Here is a 27,390-nt window from a genome sequence, read left to right as displayed (position 1 = left end):
TTGACCCCAGGAACCTTGACATCTAACTGGTGGCCTGCGTGGTGATTACCGTGGTGCCAGAGAACCCAGAAGTTTCCATCAGCTGTTAAGAAACAGCGTTGAGCATTACTTGGTTGGCAGGCCCCTTCTTGGTTGCCAGACGCGGTGCGGTGTGGTCAGAAATCTCAGAAGGTTGACTCTGCGTCAGGCCGTCCCAGGACCGCATGGGTACATCCCCTTTCCGGGACCCCACAGCGGTGAGCCAATCCGAGCCAGCCTGGGGGATGCGCACACGTCTGCACAGCCCTCCTGGCTTCCCGGCGGTGCCGAGCTCCCTGCTGCTGCCCAGAGGGTTGGGAGCGTTGGGGACACAGGGACGCCAGCCACAACGTTCACCTGGGCTGGGAGCCCAGGTGTCTAAGGGAACGGCCGAAGGCCCTGCTTCCTCATCAGAGTGAAGGTGATGCTCGCCATATGCTGGAGAGGGCTGTCATCGTTCTCTGCAACCGCAGCAGAGACTCAGACGTTCTTGGGGACTGCACTTTCCTCTGGAGATCGAGCGAACCAGTCCCTCCGAGGCGCCGGGATGCAGAGGTTAAGTGAGGCGTGCGGCTTCATTGGGGGGTCGGGGTGAAGCTCCGAGAGTCTGATGGGATTTCCTGCTTGTGTTTTCTGAGATAACTGTGTATACTCTCATAGCATCGGGCGAACGGTGGAGAACATTCGGTTACCGTGAAAAGCACAGGGCAGCACCGTGCGTGGGTGGGCCCAGCTCTGGACTCTTCCCCGCGGGAGCTGCGGGTGCACCTCCAGACAGTGTGAGCCCAGTGTGTGGCGTTGGCCGTGTCCCTTCCTCAGGTGTTTATTCTCCTGGCTCTTTAGAAAGGAGACTCAGCGCCCATTGCAGAGTTTGTCTTTTGTAATTCTTCTCCTGTTAGTGTTTGTGAAATGCCTTAACTATGAATCACCGAATTTTGTCAATGTTTCCAAAATTAGAAATATCTTGTCACAGTGTTGTGACAATGTTTTTTAATATTGTAAGATTAAAAGCAAAATAAATTCATCCTAAACCAAACTCCAAATATATTGTTAAATGTTCCTCCTTAACGCTGCATATCCCTCGTGTCTCCCAGAGAACACACTTCACTCAGTAAGGGGAGAGAGAAATCACTTGTGCAGCTAGACAGATAAACGGGTAAGATGATATACATCATCAAATTATTATCATAAAAATCGACGCCAATTTTTCTACATCATGTTTAGAAAGAAGGGTGTTTCAGTTTCCTTAGTGAGCAACTAAGGTTAAATGTACTGCATAATATTAAGATTTTTTCTTAATTTAGAAATTCTAATATTTTAAAAAGATCAATTGGGATCCTTGGAACCCTTTTTATTTTATTCAATTATTTTTGTGTTATTGGCCTTGAAATTTTGTAGTAAATTTGTAATAACAAACGAAATATAAACTTGTAATAAAGAAAACTTAAGATGAAATTGAGCCCTGGCCGATGTGGCTCAGTGGACTGAGCGCGGGCCTGAGAACCAAAGGGTCACTAGTTCATCCCCAGTCAGAGCACATGCCTGGGTTGTGGGCCAGGTTCCCCAGTAGGGGGCGCTCAAGAGGCAACCACACATTGATGTTTCTCTCCCTCTCTTTCTCTCTCCCTCCCTCTCTCTAAAAATAAATAATGAAATCTTTAAAAAATGGAATTGATAGAATGTTGTAATGGCGCACTGTCACCAGACCAGGTAGATGCCAGACTGACCCTGACACATACGTGTCTGCCTTCCTTACGCACAGATTGCCAGGTGGCGGGAGTTAGATATTTTCAGTTATTAGAGAAGAAGGTATTTTAGGCTATGCAAAAACGTAATTAAACACTAAGTGCTTTATTGCACCTTAAATAATTTGAGAGTTTCTACGTAGCAGAGGAAAATACTATCTAATGTGATAACAGTGTAAGTAAATCTGAACCACAGGTGATGCTTCATCACAGTTCACCAGCGCTGAGGGAAGCAGGGAACTCTTCCAAAGCCATTTGCTTCTGACTACGTAGGACAGATTTCCCGGTTAGGTGTTCAATCTGAGTGTCCAAAGGTTCAGTTTGACACACCTGAGGGAGATGGTGATGTTAGAGGTGGAGGAGACCGCCCTGGCCCTGTGGAAGAACTCCCGCACAGCGATTTGCATCCTCTCTGAAGGCCCTGTGCAGAGGTCTGGTGTCCCTCTTCAGAGGAAAGAGCTTTGCGTTCCCATCACGGGAGACGGCTGTCACCCTCTCCGCCACTCAGTGTTCTTCCTTACTCTCCAAACGGTTCCTTTTTCTCCCCCTCCCCAGACTGCCAAGCAACTTTTGAGACAGATCACGTTTCCCCAACTTCCCTGGCTCCCCCCTCCACTGTCAGGGAGAGCGTTTCCCGGGCCATCCACTACTTCCCACGTAATCAGATGCCTGGTTCTGGAGGGACCCCTCCCCGGACCATTACTGGACCTCCTTCTGAGCAGGCCTTCATTAAGAGACACTGTCCTTCACTCTGTTCTCACGGAACCGAGCCACCATGGGACTCCTCAGCCGTGTCTCCTGCCTCTGCATGTGCCTCTCGGGAACAGCGTCAAGTGGCCGCTGATGAGCTGCGTGTCATTCTCTGGTCAGCCTGTCTAGGGACCTTCCCAAAAATAGTGAATCGCTGTCTGGCCTGGATGCGGTTGAGAGGCAAGCTTCCTCTCAACGATTGCGGTTCCCTCTCTGGGCCTTTAGTGATGCAGTTGGCTTTTGGGAAAATGCATTGTTCCTCCTTGACTGAAGTGGGACACCACTTTGGTGCGCTCGGGGACCACGGCTGTGTTCCTTAGGCTCTGTTTCTGCACGGTATTGTTGGGACTAAATAATGTAAGATCTGTCATGTGAGAAGGGTTCAGTTCTGTTCACAGATAATTTTAAAAATAATATGTAATCATGCTTCTATACAAACGTGAAATGACTGTGCCCAAGATTTTATTTAGCTTATGAATGAATGAATGGACAAGATGTTGTACATTATTCAAGTGAGAAGTCAAAGAACCAAGGGTACATAAGCAGGAGATAATGCTGCACTAATTACAAATGTATACAAAACTGGTTTACTATGAGAGAGAGAGGGAGGAGCCGTGAGGACGTCTCTGCGTGTGTGGGGGACAGAATCATTCGCATTGTTGTCATTGATCTGCAATTGAAAGTCGTTCAAAGCAGTGACAGGACTTGTCCCAGGGACCCCGGGGGCTCCAAGAAACCAGCAAGGCTGGCTCAGGTGACCCCGGACGGCTGGCTGTCCTCTGCGTCCACATTAGTCATGTACAGTTTTCTCTCATTTTATCTCTTGTCGCTTTCACCCTTCCTCTTCTGTTATTCTCTGTAATTCTTCCCCGTGAGGAGTCTCATTGTGAAGATGATTCATGGGGGGGAGAGTAGTTTGTGAGCGGCTGCATGTAGTCCAGTGTAGCTCTCTGCATTCTTACCTGGCTCTACATACACTCTCCATACTTTGGAATGCAATTTTTAAGTCTGGACGGACTTCAATTCATTTGGTGTAATTAATTAATTCCACCCACACATGCTTTTATTCGTTCATCGTGTCAGTAAGGATGTACGGAGTGCCCACTGAGTCTTACGCGTCCAAAGCATGGCCCTTCTAATCTTTTGGGGGGATTATTTGCAGGTCATGATTCTACAGAGAGAAAAGCCCCGGCAAAGGCTAACTTAAAATCCGGCCACCGGGTGAGGCCACGTTGTTTGGAGAAGCTGCTGTGGACTGCAGAGGGCAGCAGATGAGGGTGCACGAGGTTGCACACCCGGAGGAAGAGGGCTGTGGGAGGCGTGGCCCGTGTAGAAGCGTGTGCCTGATGGGGCTGGAAAAGATCAAGGAGGCCAGGGGCTGTGGGCAGGAAGGATGGGGGGAGAGTGATAAGCTGAGATGAAGAAAACCAAGGGCCAGATTGTATGGGCGCCGTGAGTCACACCGAGGACATCGGTAGAGCCCCACGGGTTGGAGGAGGCAGTACCATGATTCCGTGTGTTTGAAGGGATATTCTGAGTACACTTCTGTGCATCCTCTGTGAAGGGGCAATGGCACAGGGACAGACCAGCCTGCTGATGACAGTGCTCACCTCAGGTTGACAGGGGGGGAGCGGCAAGAACTTGGACCTCGAATGAATTAGATTTGAGATGCTAGGGAACAGGATCAAGGATGACTTCCAGGTTTCCAACAAGCTTTGGACGGAGTGAGTTGTACTGCTTGAGAGGGGGTTGTGCAGGGGGGAGGCTGGGACCAGCTCAAGCTGCTCACCTGTCCTGATCTGAACTTGCTCTTAACGTAGCCAACGTCACAGCTTTCAGCCCGGATGGCACGACTAAGCTGACAGTGTTGCAGGATTGGGGACCAGCCGTGTTGCTTTCTCTCTCCCAGTCACGTCCCTGATGTTGAGCAACGTCGAGCACAGCGTCGCCCCTCTTTTCAACCCCACTGCCTGATGAGCCCAACAGGCTGTCTCACCCTCCTTCCCAGGCTGCTCAGTGGGCCATGCCCCCTCCTCTCCCTGGAGACTGCGGACAGGTCCCTGGCCTCTCCTGGATTGGTTTCCAGGGGAGCAGGGTCCTTCCTCCTTCCTGCTGGACCTGGCAGTCTGGGCACCTCAGAGGGCTCTGGGGTGGGGGTCGCCCCCGTCTGCTGAAACAGGTCACCCTTTTCTCTGTAAGAAGCAACTGTGGTTGCACTGGTGGCCGAGCCAGTGGCTGAGCCTGGTGTTGTCTGTTCTGCCCATGTCTCTGGCAGAGTCTTTGCCCAGAGCATCTTGCCCCCATGACACCCAGACCCTTCTCCTCGCGTTTTGGGGCTCACCTGATTGGTCCAGGCATCCTTCCCTATCAGCCAAAGTGCTCCACACCCCTTATACTGTTCTAGTTTATAACTGGCTCAATTGATAATTGAGTTACCCGTTGGGCTAAACTCAATTCAATAACAATTGATTATTCATTATGTGCAAAACACAGGACATGCTAACGTCATTAGGACACAGCAGGAGCCTTGCGGGAGACTCTCCCCAAGCACGGCTCGCTCTAAGCTCCGTTAGCACCCACCGTTCCAAACTGCACGAAGATGGAGGTAGGCGGTGAAGGAAGAAGCATGCATTCACCTTTAGAAACCTATGAACCGATTTTTTTTTAATTTTCCTCAAATTTAGTCTTAGAAAGTCATTTGTGGCCGCATGAATGAGTAAGAGAAATCGGATCTAGCTGCGGGGTGGGAAGAGTGGGTAAATGCATTCCCATAGGAAGGGAGAGATTGATAACCTCAAGCTCGGAGGGTACAAATCAGTCCCCCAGATCTTACAGCATGGGGTTTGAATTTCAGCCGGAGCCTGATCAAAGTGTGTCTAGCCTGCTGTGCAGAAGACTTCAGAAAGTCTCTTGTTCTTTAATGATTTTTAAATGCTTTTGTGTAACTTGATAATGCCTTAAAAGAGAACTGTGACCCAATTAATAACAGAGGAGATCCTGTCTCCGGTTCCCCTGCAGGAAGTCTGCCTGTCTCTTCCTTGCCTCGGCTGGGTGGAGCCTCCACACTCCCTGAGCCTGGGGAGGAGGCGGGTGCAGAAGACAGGGAGGCGGGCTGCCAGGGAGAGGGGCGCCCTTGACAGATGGGCGCCTTAGGTAGTTGTTTATGAGCCCAGTTTGAGTCACAGAGCAGGGTGCGGGTGCAGAGCCGAGACCAGAGGCTGGGCAGGAGCGCACGTGAGCGATGGAGTTCACACCAGACACCCGTGGCCCAGAGTTCTCGGGCCAGTCATGTGCCCTTGACCATTAGCTCAGGAGCTCTCAGCACCTGGGGCTCTGGCTCCAAGGCTGTGGTGCTCAGTCCGCTACACCCTCCTGCTCTCCCAGCTGCTTTTCCCTGCTTCTTCTCTGGTTCTTTTCCAAAGTGTGTAAACACAGCTATATAGGAGAAGGAAATGTCCAAACATGTATAAAATACTAAGATATATAGAATGTATATAATGTATATAATATATTTCATTATGTATAAATATATATTATATACAATATGTATTATATACACACACACACACACACACACACACATATATATTAAGCACCAGGCTTGAGATATTAAAAAATAAATAGAAGTTTACCCAAATCTACCATGTTTTACTTTGTGCCTGGTTTGGTTACTGTGGAAGAGAAATGTGAAATAACAGGATATTTCAGAAAACAGGAAAGAATTCTCCATGAACTGGCTGAGGAAGGAGGAAAAGGGAGAAGAGGGCTTTAAATGTACAGTTTCTCGGCGGGTTTGGTGTGTGAATGGAGAAAAAAGTTGTCCGCGCGAGGCGGGGGCTCTGTCCCCTTGGGCAGGGCCCAGTGACCCTCTGGCACATGCAGCTGGATTGTGAGCCTGGAGAAGCCCCTGCAGTCCGAGGGGAAGGGCAAGGGAGGGGCCCGCAGGGAGAGAGGGCGGCTGATGGGATCCAGGTGCGGGAATCAGACGCTCATTGATGGGTCAATTATATAATCTGTACAGTGAATCCTCATGTCCTTGCCATGAATTGGTTTAATTGAATATGAAATGAAGTCGATTATTAGCTGGAACTAATTCCTGGCAGCTCTGTGCAGACATGAGGAAGTGGGTAAGGACTTCCACCTTTGTTTACAGAATGACTTGTGAAACTTTCATATTTTTTTTTTTGACTAAGAATCTGGGGCAAAAATAAGTACAAATGTGAAAAGAAATCAAAGCTAATCACTTTCTTCTTTTCATTCTTCTGCCAAGAGACAGACTTTCAGTTGCCTTTCGAGGCCAGTGGAGAGATGCTCAGAAGTCACTCACGGCTGAATGTTTCCCAACAGCTAAGGGATGACAGAAGTTGTCACATGAAATTCTAGTTTCAGTGATGTGAAAACACCTCGTGAAATTTCATTAGAATTAAAAGAATAACCTCAGAACATCTCATTGCTGAAGTAATCCTGAAATAATATTTCTACTGTAAAAAAATGTGTTCTTTGGATTTACATTTTGAATGGCTAGTTAATTTTCTGCATATTTTAATTTATTTGAATTAATGGTTATTACATTACTATAATTTAACATATGATGCTAACTTCACACATGATAAAATTTAAGATATGATGTTAAATATAGTATAACTATGTGGTATTTGTTATACTCAGTATAAAAATTTTTACATTTATTGCATATCAGATTGTCACATTAGAAAGGTAATTTGTAATACTAACTCTAGAAAATAGTCTATCATTCTTAATAGTATTTATTATCAGCTATATGATCTTTAATGTTTGGCATGTCTGTTTTCCAGTCTTATTCTCCTCTCAGGTGTACTTTTAAAAACCTCATACCTAGTATTTTAAAGTAGTTTATGTGTAGACTACCATAGAGTAGTAATAGTACCAGACACAGCAGCCTTGAATAATAGAAACGGCAAACCTCTTAAAATGCAATCCAAAAGAACCTATGCACCCCAGTGTTCATAGCAGCACAATTGACAATAGCCAAGTGCTGGAAGCAACCTAAGTGCCCATCAGCAAATGAGTGGATCCAAAAACTATGGTACATTTACACAATGGAATTCTACGCAGCAGAGAGAAAGAAGGAGCTTATACCCTTTGCAACAGCATGGATGGAACTGGAGAGCATTATGCTAAGTGAAATAAGCCACACGGTGAGGGACAAATACCATATGATCTCACCTTTAACTGGAACATAATCAACAGAAGAAAAAAGCAAACAAAATATAATCAGAGACATTGAAGTTAAGGACAATCTAACAATAACCAGGGGGGAGTGGGGAGGGGACAGTGAGGAGAGGGGATTACAGGAACTACTATAAAGGACACATGGACAAAATCAAGGGGGAGGGTGGAGGTGGGGGAGGGAGGTAGGTTCAGCTGGGGTGAGGTGGAGGGATGGGGAGAAAAGGCATGCAAATGTAACTAAATAACAATAAAAAATTTTAAAAAAGAAAAAAATGAGATCAATTGTTTCAATTCCCTTTAAAGAGAGAGAATACTGAAAATTGGTAAGAAACTTTCAGCCTATTCATAGCTTGGGAAATACTATATTTTGCACATTTTAATAAGATCAAATAGTAATAAAGCAAAAAAGGTAATTGTGTGTTACTTTTTATCCTGAAGTTTACATTTATACGATGATCTGGAAGTGTTTCTAATGTTAATACTCCCAGAATGAAGTTTTTTGAGTTCCTATAGGAAAAGTTGACAGAAAAAAATAGGTTTACATTATTTCTGTAATTGGTTTTATGTGATCCAGTCTGGTGTCAAAGCTATAATTATAGCAAAGTGAAACAAAAACTTTCTTTAAGACCGTTGCAATAAAGAAGAGAGGCCAGCACCCACTCACAAGCCGCGTAAGGCCCATACACCTTTTGCTAAAGGCGTCATTGGGCAAGTTCACGGTCTTGCAGGACTGCAGAGGCGCATGCGCACCTGCGGGTGGTCCGGTGGTCCAGCGCACTGCTCACCCACACTGCTCGGTGCAGCCTCTGCTCCGAGGCTGCCGGCCTGTCACTGTGCAACCTCATGAGTTTACTTGGAGCAGGAGAGAAAATGTGATGAAGAACTGCACCTGCTATCCCCTCCAACCTCCCATCTGGTTACTGTCAGTTTGTTCTTAATTTCAGTGTCTCTGCTTATATGTTGCTTGTTTGTGTTGTTGATTAGGTTCCACGTATAGGTGACATCATATGGTATTTGTCTTTGACCGCCTGGCTTGTCTCACTTAGCATCATGCTCTCCAGTTCCACCCATGCTGTCGTGAAGGGTAGGAGCTCCTTCTTTCTCTCTGCTGTGTAGTATTCCATTGTGTAAATGTACCGTAGTTTTTTGATCCACTCATTTGCTGATGGGCACTTCAATAAACCAGAGTATTGCTACGTGTGCAGTGGGCACATTGTGGAAGCATATGAACTAGCTTGTTCACGAGCCTATTCTGGAGTTTATTTGTGTGTGTGTTTCCGAATGACGTTCAGTTTTATGGATATGTGCCACATTTGCTCATCTGTCGGTAGATGTTTGGGTTGTTACCACTTTTTGCACTTATGAATGATGCCCCTCTGAACACGTGTGTGCACACATTTTTCTGTGGACATAATTATCCTCTTGGGAGTCTGTCTAGGAGCGCCCTTGCTGGGTCCTATGGCAATGTTTGGAGGAACTTCTAGTGTTTTCCAAAATGGCTTCACCGTTTTCTAGTTCCGCCAGCTCTGTATTAGTGTTCCATTCTCTCCACATCCTCGCTAGCACTTCTTAGTGACTATCTCTCTCATTGTAACTATTCTGGTGGTTGTGGACTGTTGTGTAATCGGGGGTTTGACTTGCATTTCTGTAATAGCTAATGACCGTGGGCACTTGTCCTGTGCCCGTTGTATACCTTCTTTGGAGCCCTGTCTATGCAGATATTTTGCCCCCTTTTTAAATTGATTAATTTGCTCTTTTATTATCGCATTGTAAGTGATCGTAATATATTTGGGGTATAAGTCTGTTATCATAGGGTTTGCAAAAAATGTTCTTCAATGGAGTATGTTTTTATTTTTGATGATAGTCTTTGAAACACAAAGTCTTTAATTTTGAAGAGTCCAGTTAATTTGTTTTCTTTGTTATTATGCTTTTGATGTTATGTCTGGGAAGACAATTAATTTGAGGTTACAGGATTTACTCGTGTGTTTTTCTCAAAGAGGTGGGTAGCTTTATTCCTTGCACTCCAGCCTGTGATTCATCATGCATTCACGTTTGCGCTGATGCGCGGAGGGTCGGCTTCACTCTCTTTCCTGTGGATGGATGCCCACCAGTCTCGGGAACGTGTGTTAATAAGACCGTTCTGTCTTCACCAAATGGTTTCGGTGCCCTTGTCAAACCAATGGACTGTTAATGGGAAGCTCTAGTTTTGAGAGCTAAATCTACTTGTTAATCAACATGTCTGCTCCTAGGCCAGTAGAATACAGTCTTGATTATCTCAGCTTTTTAGAACGTATTAAAATACAGAGGCATGCGTCAACATCTCTTTTCCATTTTTCAGTGCCGTTTGGGCTGTTTTAGGTTCTCTGTATATGTGCATGAATTTTAGGGTCATCTTGCCTATTTCTGCAAATAAGCCAGCTTTTCTTGATTAAATGTTTCTTCTGCTGCTTCATGTTTACAGGACGATTTCTGGAGACTTTTAACAATATCTTCCTCATCCTTTGCACCCATGGCTGTGGGCTGATATCCTGTGCGCCTCCAGCGTTTCAAAGCTGTTAAAGTGAACGAAATGTCCCCAAGCATCGCATGTTAACACGCATGGAGGATAATCGCTTCTCGGCCTCTCGGCTGAGATCAAGCGTAGCACCACGCACGGAGGATAACTGTGCAGGTAGCAAAGGCGGTACACGTCCACCTCGGAGCACAGCTCAAACCCATGGCTGGGACAGGCAAGTCGCAGCTTTAGAACGGATGCAGATCGCCTTGGAAGAGTAAACATTTAAAAGCGCTGATCATCATTTAATTTTGCTCTCTGCGGGACGTTTGGTGCTTCATTCTCCCCTGAGCCCTGGGAATCAAGGGCTATCACATGGGTTTTGACGGAGCTCCTAAAAACCTCCTGAAAATGGGAGGAATTGCCTTGCTCAGCATAAAGAGCTGGCGGTGGAAAGAGGTTTCAATAGGGGGGTCTGCTCACTCTGACGTCTGTGGCCATGAGCCCAGAGGTCAGAACGTATTCAGTGGTACCCATGGGGGCTGCCTTTCCAGTTAAGAAGGTGGTAAAGTACCTGAGTCTTAGGTTAGCTCCACCCCCATATTTCTCCAGTCCCATCCCCTCCCCCATGGAACCCTGCCAGGAGTGAACAGGCTGGCCAGCAGGCGGCGCCATGTCCCTCTTGTTACTGGGCTCTGGGCCTGCAGGTGGCTTGCTGGGGGGGCAGAAATCCCATTGCCACGTGACTTAAGTTGAACATCTCAGCTCTCAGCTCTCAGGATAGCAGTTTGTTACAAAATAGCTCTGCTTTTGATTTCATCCAAGGCAATGTAGCTACTAAACTGCCCACATTAAGGACACATTAAAAACCCACAGCTTTCCAAGGACTATGCCCAATAAGTGTTGGCAATTATTATTATTTTTTAATTAAAAAGTATTTTACTTGATTTTTTAATTTTATTCTTATGGTTGATAAGATTACAGATCTCACCGTTCCACCCCCTTTGCACCCCCACCCCCTTCCCCTGTCTGTGGGACATGCATGTCTGTGGGACATGCACACACGTTCTCTGGCTGATCCCTTCACCTTCTTGTAACAACTGCCTCTGGATGAAAGAAGGCAATTATTTTACTGCTCTCACTTTATTCACAAGCCAAGAATAAACGAGAGTCTACCATGAGTTCATCTGTTATCCTTGGTTCCTATCCATTTGGTTAGAGGCAGATGAAATGTTTTAACCCAGGAGTCCCAACTCCGTGACACACAGAATTTTTTAGATATTAGTGTGGTCTTTCTAAAAGTAAGCCTACAGCTGTGAGCACATGAAACACAGTTCATTCCTGTGTTATTATGTATTAACAGTTGTATGATTTTCCATAGGAACAACTGTAAACCTGCCTTGGCCCCAGCCTCACTGTCTGCAGCTTTTCCATCACCAGCCCAGTCTTGCCTGCATTTTAAGCAGCTTTCCTGAATGAATAACCCCAAGCTTCCCAGTCTCACTAAGTGCAGAGCCGCTCTTTCCAGAGAGAGGGGCACAGCCTCTCAGCTCCTGGCAAGGTACCCTGCCCGCCGCGTGCCGTTCCTGTTTGAGAAGAACCCGCTAGAAACCGATGATGCGCTGATCTGCTGAGGGAGGGAGCGGCACCAGACCAGAGCTGCAGCCTGGGTGGCCGTCCCCATTAAGGGGGGGCTCTTCGCTGAACCCAGGGCCACAGGGGAGCCGCTGGGGGCGGGGCCACGGCGTCCTGGTTAGACCCTGCGAGGTTGTCGTCCAGCGGGGCTACCGTGAGCTCTTGGGTGTAAGGCAGCGTTCGGGCTGCCGGGGCACCTGAGTTTGTAAATCCATGACTGTACCAGCTGAAGGGACGAGTGTGACCGAGTGCTGCTTCTGATCACACTCACTCTGGAGCCGTCATTCGTGGAGGCCTGAGCAAAGCTGGTCGTTCAATTCAGCTAGATGTTGAGTCAGGCGGTCTTGCGCACACAGCAGGGACCACCCGGCCCGTTTTGCCTGGAACTTCCCTGCTTTCAGCACCGAGTCCTGCACCAGAAACCGCTCAGTCCCCGGGAAACTGGGACAGCTGGCTCCCAGCGGAGGCATTTCCCGTTTTGAGTGCGCATGAGGCTGGGAGCTCACTGTTGCTCCACATCTGACAGACACCCAGGGAATGGTGGGGACCAATGTGCTCGGGGTTCAGAATCACGTCCCACCCTCTCTCCCCTCTCTCTGCCCTGGAGGGGGCCGGGTCCCCTGCAAATCAACAATCTGATATAAGTTTATCTCCAAATGTTACTCTTCAGGGGACTGTGAGAAACCGTCGGTGCGAGTCCAGAACTGAACGTTTAAATTGAAAACGCACGCTATTCGCTATTCGAGTACAGGGGAAAGGCCGCCCACAGCGCACGTTCTTGCTTCTCTCTTTTCGGCCCTTTGCAGCATCTGGGCCCGGCTCTCAGTGTCATTGACCTCCATTCTCTTCCCCTATCCCACCCCCACCAAGGTGTGGAGAAAAGATTAAACCACATGAGATGTGAAATGAAAAGTATCGAAAAGTGAATTAGACAACCCAGAACAAAAAAAGCCCTCACTACACTGAGTTCACATCCTCTGAGATGCCTTGGCAGGCTCTGAGGACAGCCCTGACGTCATCGGTGCCCTGTTCTCCTAAGGTTACTTAGTGCAAACAGTTTGTCTGGGAGAGCTCACTCATAGTCGACCCTGGCCAGTGAACTCCATTACTCGTAAGTTCGTCCTGCCGTCCCCCATGACAAGAGCCCTTCTTTGCCCGTGTGCTAAAACCGCCCCCTTGCCCTCCCTTCGTCCTCTGCCACTCGCTCCCTGCAGTTTCGGAACCTTCACTGCGACGGGGTCTTTCTCAAGCCCATACTGTGCCACCCATCTCTCCTGTACCGCGTTCTGATCGCTCTGAGGGCAGGACTTCCAGATGTTTCCATGCCTTTGTTCCCACTGTGCCCAACGGTGGCTTCTGCCTGGAGTCCATGCTCCTTAGACACACTCCCAAATATCCGTGGCTGGCAGACGGCGGGAGCCCTCAGAACAGACTCCACTCCCTGTCGGATTCGCTCACCAGAAGTGTTGGCTGTCCACGGAGGGCCCGAGTGAGATGCCTCGTTTCAGAATTTCTTCTGGAACACTTACACCGGTCCTTTCCTCGCCCTGAGTTCACACTTACATTTTCACATTAGCACAACCTGGTTGGAAGAATGTTCAGTGTGAGGATAATTTAGGCCAAACATTAAGTGTCTGCACACCTGTTGGAAGGACCGAAAGCCAGGGCATTGGCGTCACGGGGGGCTGGTGGGGATGTGGAGCAACAAGCCCCTCCTTCCTGGCCGGCGGGGAGTAAAGCAGGGCAGGCCCTGCGGAGGACAGCTCTGCGATTTCTTACAAAATGAAGGTGACCGCCACCCTAAGATCCAGCGACCAGACTCCTTGGTCTTTACTCAGAGAAGCTGAAAGCATGTATCTATATAAAAACCACTCACACGTATCTGTTGCAGTTTTATTTATAATTGACAGAACTTGGAAACAACCAAGATGACCTCCTGTAGGTGACTGAGCACATACACTGCGCATATCAAACGAGGACATATTTACCACTAAAAAATGAGGAAAGAAGAAAAAAGGAAGACAGAAATGAGCTACTAAGCCACGAAGGGGCCCGGAAGGAACTCAAGTGCATGTGACCGAGTGAACGGGCCAACCTGAGGAGGCTGCATGCTGCGTGGTTCCCACACTGTGACCTCCCGGAAGAGGCGAAACTGCGGGGACAGTAAAGAGATCAGAGGTGGCCGGGGTTGGGAGGGAGGGGGGTGAATCGGCAGAGCCCAGGAGACTCTGAAGGCTGCGATAATACGTCCATCACTGTCCTGGTGACATGTCGTCACGTGACCGCACAAGGCCCCATACCCACCGCGAACCCCACCAGAAACGGTGGACTTCGGTGACCGCGATGAGTCCATGTAGGTTCATCCGTTGTAAGCCAAGTGCCTGCCATCTGGAGAGAATGTGGTGATGGGGCAGGAGTCTGCCTTTGCTGTGAACCTAAAACTACTCTGAAAAAGTCCTTTTTTGAATCACACACAAAATATTGCATTTCCTGACCAATGTCCATTCTAGGCGTCCACAGTATGAAGGGCCATATTGTACCTGCACCTTGGCGTAGGGACTGGCCTCAGTGTCCTTTGTCCCCTCAGCCTCCCACCATGAGTCTAACCATCTTCCCTGCAAGGTCATTGGGACCAATTTGGTTCCCGCGGCTTTCTGGATTCTTCCCCAAACTTCCCGACAGATGCAGCTCCTCCTGCGGCCCTCAGGCCCCTCCCCGCATGGAGGCCATGTTTACAGGTCTCCTCAGCGACAATGAGGGGAAAGCATAGCACCTGCTCCAGTGTTGTCAGCGGGCCCTGCTCTCCACCCGGCTCTGGGCTCCCGACCCCCAGACTCTAGCTTTTCCCTCTGCCTCGGCCCTGGCCTGTCACTCTTACACGTGGGCCCTCGGTCCCTGCTGCTGGCTGCCCAGTCCTGCCGCCTGGTGTGTGTGCGCAGAGGGTTTGGGGCGGGCTGCTCGGGATTTGGAAGGCAGTTGACTAAGAGACGCTGGCATGGGGGACAGGTTGGAGGGAAGAGAAACGGGAGGTGTGGGGATCCCTGGAGACATGAGGTGGCCCTGGGACAGGAGGCCACAGTTTTGCAGGGGAGACGCATGGAGGAGGTCAGGCCCAGGGAGCGTGGATGTGAGCAGCGGGGAGTGAAGCGGCGGTGGTTGGGGGGGCACCTTTTGTCTGCTGGGGATGGTGGTGCCCAGGGTTTCTCCATCTGGTACGGAGGCTGAGGTGTCCAAGTAAGAAGCTGGGGAACGATGAAGTCACTCACTGAGATAGGCAATGTAGGACGTAAAGCTCGAAAGATACATTATGTAAACTGTGCAAACATAGCTGCTTCCCACTTCTCGCCACCCTTGTTTCTCTCCCTCCCCCTCTCTCTCCACCCTCCCTCCTTCTCCATCCTCCCTCTTATTTCCTTATTTCTTCCTCCCCCTCTGTCTCTTTCTCTCTCTCTCCCTCTCCTCCCAAGCCCCTCCTTTTGATTACCTCCATGATTTATGCAGATGGCCCTAAGAGAGATGTGTTCTGGCCACAGCTGTGACGATGGGTGACGTCTGTCATGCGGATGGCTTGATGACTCCATGGGGGCTGCCCTATCCAGCCCAGGGACTCAGACAGGAACCCTGGGACAGAATGTAGCAATTAACCTGGTTCATGTTGCACTTGGTCATGGTTTAATGGCTGAATTGCAAGTAAAAATAGAAAAGGTGGTGAATTTGTGTGCACTTGTGCTAAAGGTGTTCACAGCATCCTTATCTTCTAATAGGCTAGAAATCTCCTTAAAAAAAATGTGGGGGAGGGGCTGAAAGCCAATGAGGCACAAGCCCATTCCAATGTTTCCCTACTGTTTTCTGGTGAAACATTGCTGAGTTTCCTTCCAGTAATTACAACCCCAGCTTGAAAAAGCATATTTTCTCTTTATAATTCTGAGGAGATGGAAGAACACTCTATTGTGAAAGAACATACTGCTTTGCAGGGTCTGAATAGACTTCATCAGCTTGTGGCTTTTTCCCCCTTTTTTTGTAAATCCCTTATAAAGTATTCAACCTCTTTAGAAAAAGGTTTACAATATCCCCACTGCAGCCCTTTTTAGTTGAGACCCATAAATTAAACTAAATGTACACAGGGAAATAACACAGACTAAAATCAATTTATAGCTTAAGATCCAGAGGCGAAAAAGGGAAACCAGTAATTTATCAGTGAGTTTTAAAATTACACAGACGACCTATGTATTCTTGTGAGTGTTTGCTGAGTAAATAAGAAAATTGGAGACCTACCGGAAAGAGGGAGACATGACCCGCTACCCTGTTCCGGTGTTGGTTTGCACACCCTGCTGCCATCTGGGAGTGACGGCCGCCAAAGGCTTAAACGGTGCTGCCAGCAGGCGTCCAGGAGGAAAACCCAAGGGGGGATTAAGTGGGAAGGAGCTTTAGGAGTGTCAACGGCAGCGTATGTTATCTTTCACATTCGGAGGATGAGTGGGCAGTCAACAGGCGTGGGAAGAGGAATCCAGCGATCAAAGGGGCTGGATGAATTATTTCTTACCAGCTGCTACACTTATCAGTTGAATGATACCAGGACTTTAAATTATAAGATGCACGAGAGGGAAAATGTCAGAGATCTGGGAGATATATTTGCATGATTAGAATGTTACTATTGTAATTATAGGTCTCTGAACTTTAAGAAAATGAATACGGCCCCTGTGTGCTGCTGTCTGAACAATTAAGTCACACAAAATGATCCCCAAGTGGAAATTTCTTTCACTCTGTAGTAAGGAAGGTGCGCAGCATCCCTTAAAGTGGGAAATTATCCCAGTGACTCAGTGACCCACAGGAGGCGCCAACCTAGACTTTTGTTCACAAGTGGTGGGAATGCTCTTCCTTTAGCTGCAGGAACGCTGAGTCACTCTGCCACCGAGTCTCTGTGTTCCCCAGCACGGCACGCTGCGTCTCCAAGCATGAAATTCTCCCTCCGCGTAGCCCCTTGGGACTGACCTGTCCCTCCCCCGAGTTCTGGTCCTGACGGACGCAGCATGCAGAGAAACCTCTGGACAAGATGAATCAGATCAGCCCTGACTACACCGCACAACCCAGCAGGAGGGAATGACGCGAAATCATTGCTGCAGTTTTCTTGGAAGAGGGTTTTGTTCCCTTTGTTATAAAATGAAACCCACCGTTCGGATGAAGACCAGTGTGTGTGCATAGTAGACTTGAGCTACATTAAATTGACTTTACTTTCTAGTAAATGCAAACCCTCCAAACAGAGGGAGAGATCTGAGCTGGTGACTGGGTGTGAACCGGTCTCGGTTCGCGTATCAGTTACAAGTTCACGGTGACCCCCTGTCACACCCCCAGTGATGAGTCTGGGAAAGATCACCACCCCAAGAATCCTACGCTGCAGACCAGGAAATAAGATACTGGTGCTGTGCCGGCCATCGCCTCCCACCGTCCTTCTGTATGCAACAAGTAAGGGCCAATTCTATCTAAGATTTCTTTCAAATAGCCATACACTCCAAATTAGAACTGAAACAAAAAATTGTGGTTTTCGGGGGGCGGAAAGGTTGGACTTCGGAGATATTCGTGTAGCTGCATGTCAGGTGCTGTGCGGGACAGCTGGCACGCACTTCTCAGCTTAGTTTAATCCTAGCAACTGTATCACTCTATGGTCTCAGTGCAGCTCACTGAAAGGAAAGCAACTGATACGTTCCAGTTCAGACATCAAATTCAACAAGTTACTGTCTGTGGGGTGTGTACAAATGTAACATATTCACTCAGTCTGGTACCAGGAAAGACAATTTTTAGGGAACTGCCTTTTAGTGACATTGAATAAGGGAGTATCGACCCGGTTATAAAAATATTCTACTGCGCACAAGCAATCAGAGGGCGAGTTTCTACTTTTCTGGTAACGTTGGGGAAGAGCTGCAAGCGAAGTAAAATGAAATATCGTTAGGCACGTAGGTTGGAGCTGGTCTTCTCGGTCAATGTGTAACACGCTTATGCATAAGCATGTGAGCACGTGTATTGACTACAATGAGCTGTGCGTGCACATCCATGCAGGGGTGTGTGAGGCCCTGACACACCATTGATAGGAGGACTCCACAGGCAGTGGGGCGTGGGGCCGATTTTGAAGAACTTCCACCTTTTACTCAGTACCTTAGTTTTCTAACTCTGTAAGGTTTTGTAGCACTCTTATAAAAATAAAGAAGGAGCTGTACCACTTTTTTTTTTTAAATGCGCTTGGAAATGGCCCCGACTCTGCATACGGTGTCATGCACAGCAAGAAACGTGCATCCCAGTGCCGGCTTCTCGTGCTTGCTCCGGGCTGTGGCCCAGGCGCCTTGGCTGAACGGGGCCAGCAGGGCAGAGAGCGTGCAAAGATAAAGAATTCGGGCACACGCCTCCATCTCTCAAACTCCTCTCAGTTTATAAACGAAATGGTTTTCCAGAGCCTCCTCCAAAGAGGAAGGTCCACGGAGGTAGCTCAGGCTGAACTCACTTTGGCTTTTATTCTTTTGTTGAAGACTTTTATTTTGTGACCGAGTTTGTCTGCGCACTGGCAGATTGTGTCAGGGGCTGAAAATAAGACTTACAAAGACATTCTCTAACACGAACGACATGGTTGGCTCAGAGTTCTTCCCTGGTTTTCTGCTCTTTCCCTCTCGGCGTTTGGGGGAACCCTGCTGTTGGCCAGAAGTGTGAGAGGCTGCGAGGGGGTCAGCGAAACAGGCTGAGCTGCCATATCTGAATAAAGGGTTGTTTTCCTTTAATATGCCTTTGATGTCTTAATTAGTATTTTAATAACTCTTGTAAATAGTTTATTTTAGAGCAAATTGTGACTTGCCTGAGAGACAAAATTAAATATGTAGGTAATGAAGAACTTTAACGACATTATCAAGGGCATTCCATAGAAATTGCTTACATAAACTGCATAGAAATTGGAGTAGTTTCATGTTCCCATCAACGTTTCTACAGTTAAATTAAGAGAGTTTTTCATAATGCGAAGCCACATTCTCCTTCTTGCAAAGTAGCTCGTGGGTAATCAATGGCAAGGCGTCCGTCATCATTGATTTCATTATAAGAAAGTCATGTTAAAGATAGCTTGTGTTCCGCACAGTCACGCGGTCACGGAAACTGTTAAATGTTGTACATGTTAGAATTTAAACTAGATACATGTTTAATGCGTATTTTCAAATATTTAGTCTTTAAAATAATACATTCACCTGATGAAATTTTTCACAAGCAGCAAGAAACGAATGCAGCACAAATAGAGTGTCTCCCAGTGTGCCCGCCACTACCTTCTTCACCTCGGAGCCGATCGCTGGCTAGAGAGTGTGCTCAGCAGCTCCCTGAATCGCACACGCGTGTGCACTGGCAATGATTCGTGGGGGTGCCTGTGGCACACACAGCACTCACGTACAAACGGCCCTTCTACAGGAAGGAGGGTCTCTTTTCCAAGGTCCTCCTTCAAACTGCGTCTGGAACTGTTGGGCAGCGCTCCTGTAGGCACCTTATTTTCACACTGAAATTTTTAAGTCGTGAACATAAAAATGGGTCGCAATGTCGAGGGGTGCTGAAGAAGTGACCGCCACTGCATATTAATTCATCTACGGAAACTTCCGAGCACGCATTCTTGCCCACTGTTATGTTTGCTAATCATTTTGCATTTTTCCCTACAATCTCATTCTATGGTTTTATTATCTTTGAGAGATGATATCCTCCGAGTTCTTTCCATCTCTGTGGCTTGGATCCATAGCTCTGGTCCAAGTCAGTATTTAGGGCTCTAGGCTCTCCCATCAGTAACCAAACGGCTCCCGTTGTGCCTCCCTTTGCTTCCCAGTTGGGAATGTGGAGTTGAGGTCGCAGCCTGCCTCTAGTAGGCCAGTCTCGGCGATGTGCCCTTCGACCTAACTCCTGCTCTAGCGCGCCTTACAAACACTACCTTTCCCTTACCTTGAGATAGATAAATTCAGAAATACATACATTTCTTTTCTTAAAGATTTTATTTATTTTTAGAGAGAGGGGAAGGGAGGAAGAGAGGGAGAGAAACCACATCAGTGTGTGGTTGCCTCTCTCATGCGCCCCCTACTGGGGACATGGCCTGCAACCCAGGCCTGTGCCCTGACTGGGAATCAAACCTGTGACCCTTTGGGTCACAGGCTGGTGCCCAATCCACTGAGCCACACCAGCCAGGGCAGAAATACATACTTCTTTACAATAAAAATACAGAGAAGAAAGATATATTCTTTTAAATATTTGCATATGTATATACAGGTACTTAAGTACACCCTTGACATCGCTGCATATGTGTGTATACCTGTGCACAGCAGTCTCGGATCAGTACAGGCAGACCTGGCAGGAGCTTCGGGTTTGGTTCCAGGCCACCGTAACAGAGGGTCGCAGTAAAGCATGTCACACACCTTTGGCTGGTGGAAGGTCTGGCCTTCGGTTTGTACAAAACACAACATTGGGGGCAATAAAGTGAGGCATCCCTGTTTCAAACGTACGAAGACAGACAAGTTTACAGGAGTGTTAGCAAGAAATTAGATGAAGAGAATCACTGGATTATTCAAAATTTTAAGTAATGAACTTACGTGAAATAATTTAGTAAGCCATAAAGTCGTATACTAGCATTATTTTTATAATTTTTATAATTTGGAAAAAAAATTTACAGGTTGAATCTTTGTTAAATTTGGCACCAAGAAAGGTTATTTTCAAATTGTAATTTGTTTAAGAAAAATGATATAATTCAAATAACTCTAAAATATGATCTTATTAAGTGAGTTAAAAACTCTTAGCCAAGCAGAAAGAAGGGGATGTAAATGAAGAATTGATTGTTCGACTGATGAATTAGCGTGACGCACATCGGACTGACGTAATGGGGAAGGCGTCGGGAAGCCCTGTAGGAGCCAAGGTTACTAAGGAGGATGGCATCTGTGATTTAGCACCAAGATGAAAATGGTCCTCCGATTCCTAGGGCTGATGGAGTGTCCAGCACTGCGCAGTAATTCACGTATCGAAACTTTCAAGCATGTGTTGCTACTCATGCATACTTAAACTCTACTCGAACAAGTATTTGCCATCTTAATGCTTTTAAGAGACTATAGATTCAGATAATGCATCCTTTAATTTAATTTCAGAAACTAGGCCTTGAATAGTAAGCAAGCCTTTTTGATCCTTAAAATGCCTCGCGAAGGAGGGCAGATTATGTGAATGGTTTCATTTGTCGCCAAATATTTGCAGCTAATTGTAGGCAATCTCACTTGAGTATTAAGGCCAGGAGAGCTTGCAAAGTGGCTCAGCCTCCAGGAGCTCCAGGCAAACAGTAAGTGCTGGATGGGATAATGTGGGTATAAACTGATGGCAGAGTGATTACCCACCAGGCCGCTCTGCAGGGTTCCCCAAACTCCTCTCTGCTTAGGGATGGAAAGTACAATGCGTGAAACAGGCTGGAGTGTTCGCTCGCCTCTTCCTGGGGCAGGTGGGGGGCCGGGCCTGGTCTCCTGCTGGGGCTGGGCTTCTGTGAAGGGGTTGATTGTAAATATCTGCCCTGTGAACGGTGCCGATTATCCGATTATCCGGCAGTATGTCCCAGCAGGAGAGGGCGATGCAGGAAGGGACCCACAGTCCAGAGACCTGGCGCTGTCTCAGATGCTGAAGCTGGGAGCGTTTAGGCAAAAGATAGGCCCCTGAAATCCTAGGGGAACCGAGGGGAAGAGCAGTAAAAAATAAGGCTGCTGAGCAAAGCTGTTTCAGGACTCCCTGGAACATCTATCCGAATGTCCGTGCGCATTTTATAAATCAGCAGCATTGAAATGAACGAGCACATGAGTAGTATTCTCTCCAACGAAGCATGGCCGAGAAAACACCAGCATGGAAGCCGGTGAGGTGGGCGTGGATAATGACTGTTCTCCTCCACCGCCGAGAACTTCAGACCAATCCCCGGGCCATTCGCTACGGGAGACTGGGCCACTCCACCGGGTTTCCATGAGAACGTCAGGGAGGTCCTATGGGGAAGAGTCGGAGAATTAGGCTAGGCAGGCTGACGTCCATCCCAGCGCCTGGGCTCCGGTGAGGCCAGGTGAGCTGTAAGGGGGGTGGGTGGGCTGCACCCACACCCCTGTTACGGGGGCCCGGAGTCCTCAACACGGCTTGTCCATGGCAGAAATGAGACCCGAATCACGTGTTAGGTTGTAGAATAGGACTGTGTTTGAAGCTATTCTGCTCAAAATTTCAAATATGTGTATTGGGCCTGGTCCAGTAAACCTGAGAGGACAATTTTCATATTGTTTACTTTATCAGGAACATGTGGCCAATGTTATGGATAATTCAATCATATCTACGAAATGTGGCTGAATTTCTGTACTGTTTACTCGCAGGGTTTCCAGAAAATCCCCTACAATATATTTCCTTTAAAAAATCCACTGAGATTTTTCTCTCCAACAAACCTTCATAATCTAGTTACTTGAAAGAAAGATGAACTTTCCTTTCTGTTTTCAGAAACATTTCTTTAGTTTAGATGCTGGTCGATCATTCATTTTGATTTGTTTTGTTGAAAGAGCCAAGTTTTGCTTTGTTTTGTTCAACTGTTTTTGCCAAATAAGATATTTATTTTATCTCCAAAATAAAATACCAGAAAGAACCCTTCTGGATGGAAACGCTAACATTAATTTTTCTATTATTAGCCCTTTCCTAGAATGTCATGTCTAAGGGCCCTGAGGAAGAAGCCCTGGGCCCTGGCCATGTGGCTCAGTGAGTTGGAGCACGGTCCCGTAAACTGAAAGGTCGTGGGTTCAATTCCCGGTCAGGGCACATGCCTGGGTGGGGGGTTTGGTCCCTGGTCCGGGTGCGACCGAGACGCACCTGATCGGTGTTTCCCTCTCACATCGATGCCTCCTTGTTTCCTTCCACCTTCCCCCTCCCCTCTCTCAGTCAACAAGCGTGTGCTCAGGTGAGGATGAGAGATAAATGACGCAGCCCTGAGAACAACACTTGGGAACACTGAGCCCCGAGCCAGGTTCCGTGGCAGAGTGTGAACAAGGAAGTGAGAAGCCTGTCTTCTGTCCGTGGCCAGACCCAGGCCAGGCAGCAGACTTGATAACCCAGGTGATCACCTCTGTGAGCCGGAGAGGGTGACAACGTCATCACGTGCCCGCCAAGCCCACTCGCATGCTGGCGCCTTCCAAACAGAGCCTCGTGCAGGGGAACAGTACTGGGCAGGGGGGGCCTCGGACGTCCCCGAAGGCCAGTCTTGTGGAGCAGTGGCATCCGGAAATTAAATTCTCTCCGTGTCCGTGGCGCCTGTCCCTGGAGTCCTGAAATGAAAAACGCGTCCCCCTCGGAGGGACGCTGCGGCCTCCATGGTCGGCGTTGTGCATCTGTGAATGATCTCTGTCTGAACTTGCATTTTGAGCAGCTGTCACATACGCTGCTAATGCAATGTTCCTTGTGGCAGGAAAAGGGTGAAATGGTAGATGGTGGAGTGTGGGGCTCAAGACGAGGAAACAACAGATTGTGGGCAAAGTTCCAAGCGTTTCTTACCACGTCTCCCTCTGGCACATGCTTTCACTGAAGGGAGGACCTCCCATTTAAACTCCGCCCCACCCTCCCACCGTGATATGGGCTGTGGAGTTACCCACGGGTCCCAAGGGGGGTCTGGGCATGCATGGTATCTCCCAGGCCGTTTGGTACCCCAAGAGTGTGGTGCCTGTTCCGGATCGTGTGGAGGCGTACCCACCACGCCATGGGGACATTCGAAGTCCCTTCAGCAGCCATCAGCTCCCCTGCTGTCCCCTCCTAGACAGCCCCCACCCCCAGGGCGAGCGCCTTCTTCATCATCTGCTGGTACAGGGCGGGTGGTTGATGGACTCACCTGCTGGACGCCGGGGAGTGAGGCTGGTATTCCAGCACACAGGGGCAGCAGGAGAAGTCAGGGGGGAGGGCGCTGAGGATTCGCACCCCAAACGAGGAGTCTCCGAGATTTTCTGTGGGTGCCCAGGATTAAGTTCACAAAATACACAACTGCAGATGCTCACCCCCGCTCCCCAGAGCTGTGGGTCTGACAGTGAGATAAAGCCTCAGCACCTCACAGTCGGGCACCCGTGGGCCGCACTCTCAGTCCCGGAGCCGAGACCAGGTCTGAGACAGTCATCGGCAGACGTACAAGTAAATTCAGGAAGTTTCTCATAGATACGTTTTTTCAAGGTTTATTTTTCCAGCAATCCAAGTGGCTGATACTTGCCCATTAATTTACATCCTGTGTTGGGGTCCTATGATCTGTTACTCAATACGAATAGGTCACTAATTTGAAAAAAACTCATTGTTCCCTCCTATTTCTAGCACCTACAATTTTGTACACCAACAAAATATTAGTAGAACATGATCTAAATTATACTTATGTTCAATAGTAAGGGGTCCTTATATTTCTTCAGGAATAGATGAAAGTGTGAAAAAATGAATGCTTAGAATATACACATTTTCAAGGGGAAATCGGTGCTTGTAACATCTGTAGCTGTTTTTCAGCATGCAGAGTAACATCATGACAAAAATAACAGCATTTTCTTGAGGAACTAGACCTGCCCCCGCCCCACTCCCCACCACTGCCCTGGAGACTGGCCTGTGGAGCAGGGGCCCTGGTGCGTGCAGCTGGGCCAGGAGGCAAGGGGGGAAGAGTGTTTCAAGAGCGAGGTCCCCAGACAGCTGGCTGAGCGTCTCGCCGAGCCTGTGCCTTCGTCGTGACCCTCTCTGCACCTTTTGGATCAGAGGACAACCCGGTCATTTCAGCGCTGCCCATGTTCTCCTTCCATCTCCATCCAGGGGGGCCGCGCAGTGCACCCTGGCAACAAGGACACCCAGCACCTCCGTCCTCCTGGGGTGGCACAGCAAGGGCCCTCCTTACGCCCGCGTCACAGTGTGGGGGGCTTCGTCCTGCAGTGGTCACTTCTGCCTGTGGGAGGCGTGGCCACGCTCTGGCCACGGGCAGGTTTCTTCTCTTACAGTAATGTAATTGCACCAGTGTTGGGTGACGCGGCAATGCGCTTCTGTTCAAACTTTTCCATGTCTCCCTTTGTGACTTGGGCGCTACGCCTACCGCTCTGGGTTGGAGAGATTTTATCCCCAGATGTCACCCCTGCGTTCCTCCTCCTCAAACACAACCACGGAAGTGAGGGGATCGAGAACTCCGTAGCTGGTGCAAATATTCAAAGCTTTTCAGGAGCTCTGCATGATCCCCACTGCCAAAGCTGGATGGCGGGAGGTCGAAAAGCTTCCAGGAAACTTCTGTGGGAATTGTCCTCATTGACGTACTTCCAGAATCTTCCTAGTCATTTCACTGGCTTCCACTTTCCACTGAATTCCTTGAATGCATAAAATGTATTAATCATTAACACATTTTTAACAGATGCCTAGTAAACACTTGGAATGAATGAAAAGTTAATTCTGATTATCCAATATAAAAATTCAGGTGCAAATAGAGCAACTAGAGAGACCACATTTCTTAAAATAGTAATAATAGCTATGAAATAAGTAGTTTTTGAAAAACAGTAAGCCCCGTATTATACTCCATGGCCTGGAAACTCTTCCAGTTTCTGGTCACAGGACCAATACTTGCACATGCATAGAGATGGCTCCCTAAACACCTCGGTTAATCGTTAATAGTGGGATGGAGTACCTGGCGGGTCTGCATTTTGTAGCCTGGTGAGCATGCACACGGCCCGGGCCAGTGGCTTCCTGACGATCTCGTTGAGGAAATTGATGTGATAGTAAAGATTGGATAATTGGACACGACTGCTAGCTCTAAGGGTATGACTCTAATCTCACTCATAATGCTAAGCGGAGCCGTTTTAGAAGCTGTAATGTGAGGGTACCAACATTAGCACTAGGTATGAGGCAATGCTATTAAATATTGACTATTAGTGTGAGTTTGGCAATATTTGGCTCTACAGCGATTTCCTTTAAAGCAATTAGTTCACTGGAATAAGATTTAACTTAGTGATTTTTTTCCTAATTTACTTAAAATGTACACTTGACATTTTAACTGAACCGCAGTTTTAACGATGTTTGACATTTTAAAATCACCAACGCTGTAGATCATGCACTGTGTACCAGGAGGAGGAGGGCACTCTGTTTAATGGGATTAGGTCTCCCTCGTTCATTTATGTGAAGTGCGCCACACTCGCGCCAGCCTCCTGGGGGTGCTCCCCGCTCCCTGAGTTCCTTATTATTTTTCCTTCCGCATGCCCATATGCAACGTCAGGGTAATCGCAGTGGTATCAGGGATCGAAGTGTCAGGAAAGCAGCACAGAGCAAAACGCTTTGCAGCTTTTTCTCGGTGCAACTCACCCGGGTCATTTCCTGAGATGCAGGGGAGAATAAGCATGTCTAGTTCTGAAGCTCGGGTTTCCGCGGGATGACCCGGCCCCAGGAAAGTGGAAGTGCGTCCACGCCGGCCCTGCTTTCGCTAGTGATCGCTCCCTTTGACAGGCCTGCCCTTGCGTCCACCTGGATCGCCTCCTCCTGCAGAAAATACAGTCCATGAGAGTCGATAGGCCCCCAGGGATGCCACCAGGAAAAGGCAGGAGAGGCGGGATGGACAGATAGAACTACGGTTTGTTTCTGCTGTTCCGGAACTCCACTGCCCTCTCTAAGCAGTCTCCTCTTCTCCCCACCAATAATTCAGTGAGGGTGTCAAGTGACACCCTAATACTCTGAATAGGGTAACATAGGGGTGTTTTCTACGGGGAGGCCATGGACGGGAGTCAGGTACAGAGACACAGCTTTGGCGTAAAACAGACCGCTCTTCTAGCTCGGCCTTTGGAGCCAGCTGCTGCTCCAGTTGTCCAACCACGTGGGGATGCCAGCTTCGTTTCTTAGGCCATAGTCTTGGAGAAAATACATGGTAAATGGATACATCTGTATCAGTGGATTGATTGTTATTCCTGTCATCTCCAAGTGGTTTAAATAATTTATCATCTTACTCCAAGACCTCAGTGACGCTCGGTTCAATGGAGAGAGGTGGGGAGCGGGCAGCTGGCTGTATTTTCTCTCTCTTTTGTTTTCTTTAACTTCCCACTTGGCCGACACCCTGGCTAGTGGTACCTGGAGACAGAGTGGCTTGTGAAGACACAAGGTCTGCGGACTCAGCGAGATCGGTATTAGAGGGGACGCCAACGTGTGGAAGCTGAGGCTGCTCGACAAATTCGCACCTCACTTGGAAAAGCCGGACACGTGGCTCTGCATTTTCTTGTAGTCGACACTGAGAGAGAAATTTGGACAGCACCGTGATTTATTGGGTGTTAAAGACAAACCGTTGTTCAAAAGAATAGATTTTCCTCGAAGAAAGTTTGGTGACCATAAAATGTGTCCCAAGGGTCCCCAGGGAAAGAATGTAAGTGATACAATAAAAAGCGCCTTCAGCGGTGTATCCGCAGCCACCGGGCGTGTTTATCAGGTTCCTGATGTCTCTAGGATGGGAAGCACAGGCTCAGCCCTCCGCGCCTCTTTGGGACCTGCGAGGTCCACTCGGCCTCTCCTCCCTCCTGGATG

At 48.1% G+C, this 27,390-nt stretch overlaps 1 protein-coding gene across 1 annotated transcript in view; it reads left to right on the top strand.

Moving 5' to 3' along the window:
* CSMD1 (CUB and Sushi multiple domains 1) overlaps nucleotides 1–27,390 on the top strand; it is a 1,050,215-nt gene that overhangs the window by 321,167 nt on the left and 701,658 nt on the right. The gene's annotated exons all lie outside the window — the stretch shown is intronic.

This window comes from Desmodus rotundus, chromosome 13 (genome assembly GCF_022682495.2).
Source record: "Desmodus rotundus isolate HL8 chromosome 13, HLdesRot8A.1, whole genome shotgun sequence".
Taxonomy (NCBI): Eukaryota; Metazoa; Chordata; class Mammalia; order Chiroptera; family Phyllostomidae; genus Desmodus; species Desmodus rotundus.
Note: the sequence above shows the minus strand (reverse complement) of the source record. Positions and strands in the feature narration are given on the sequence as shown.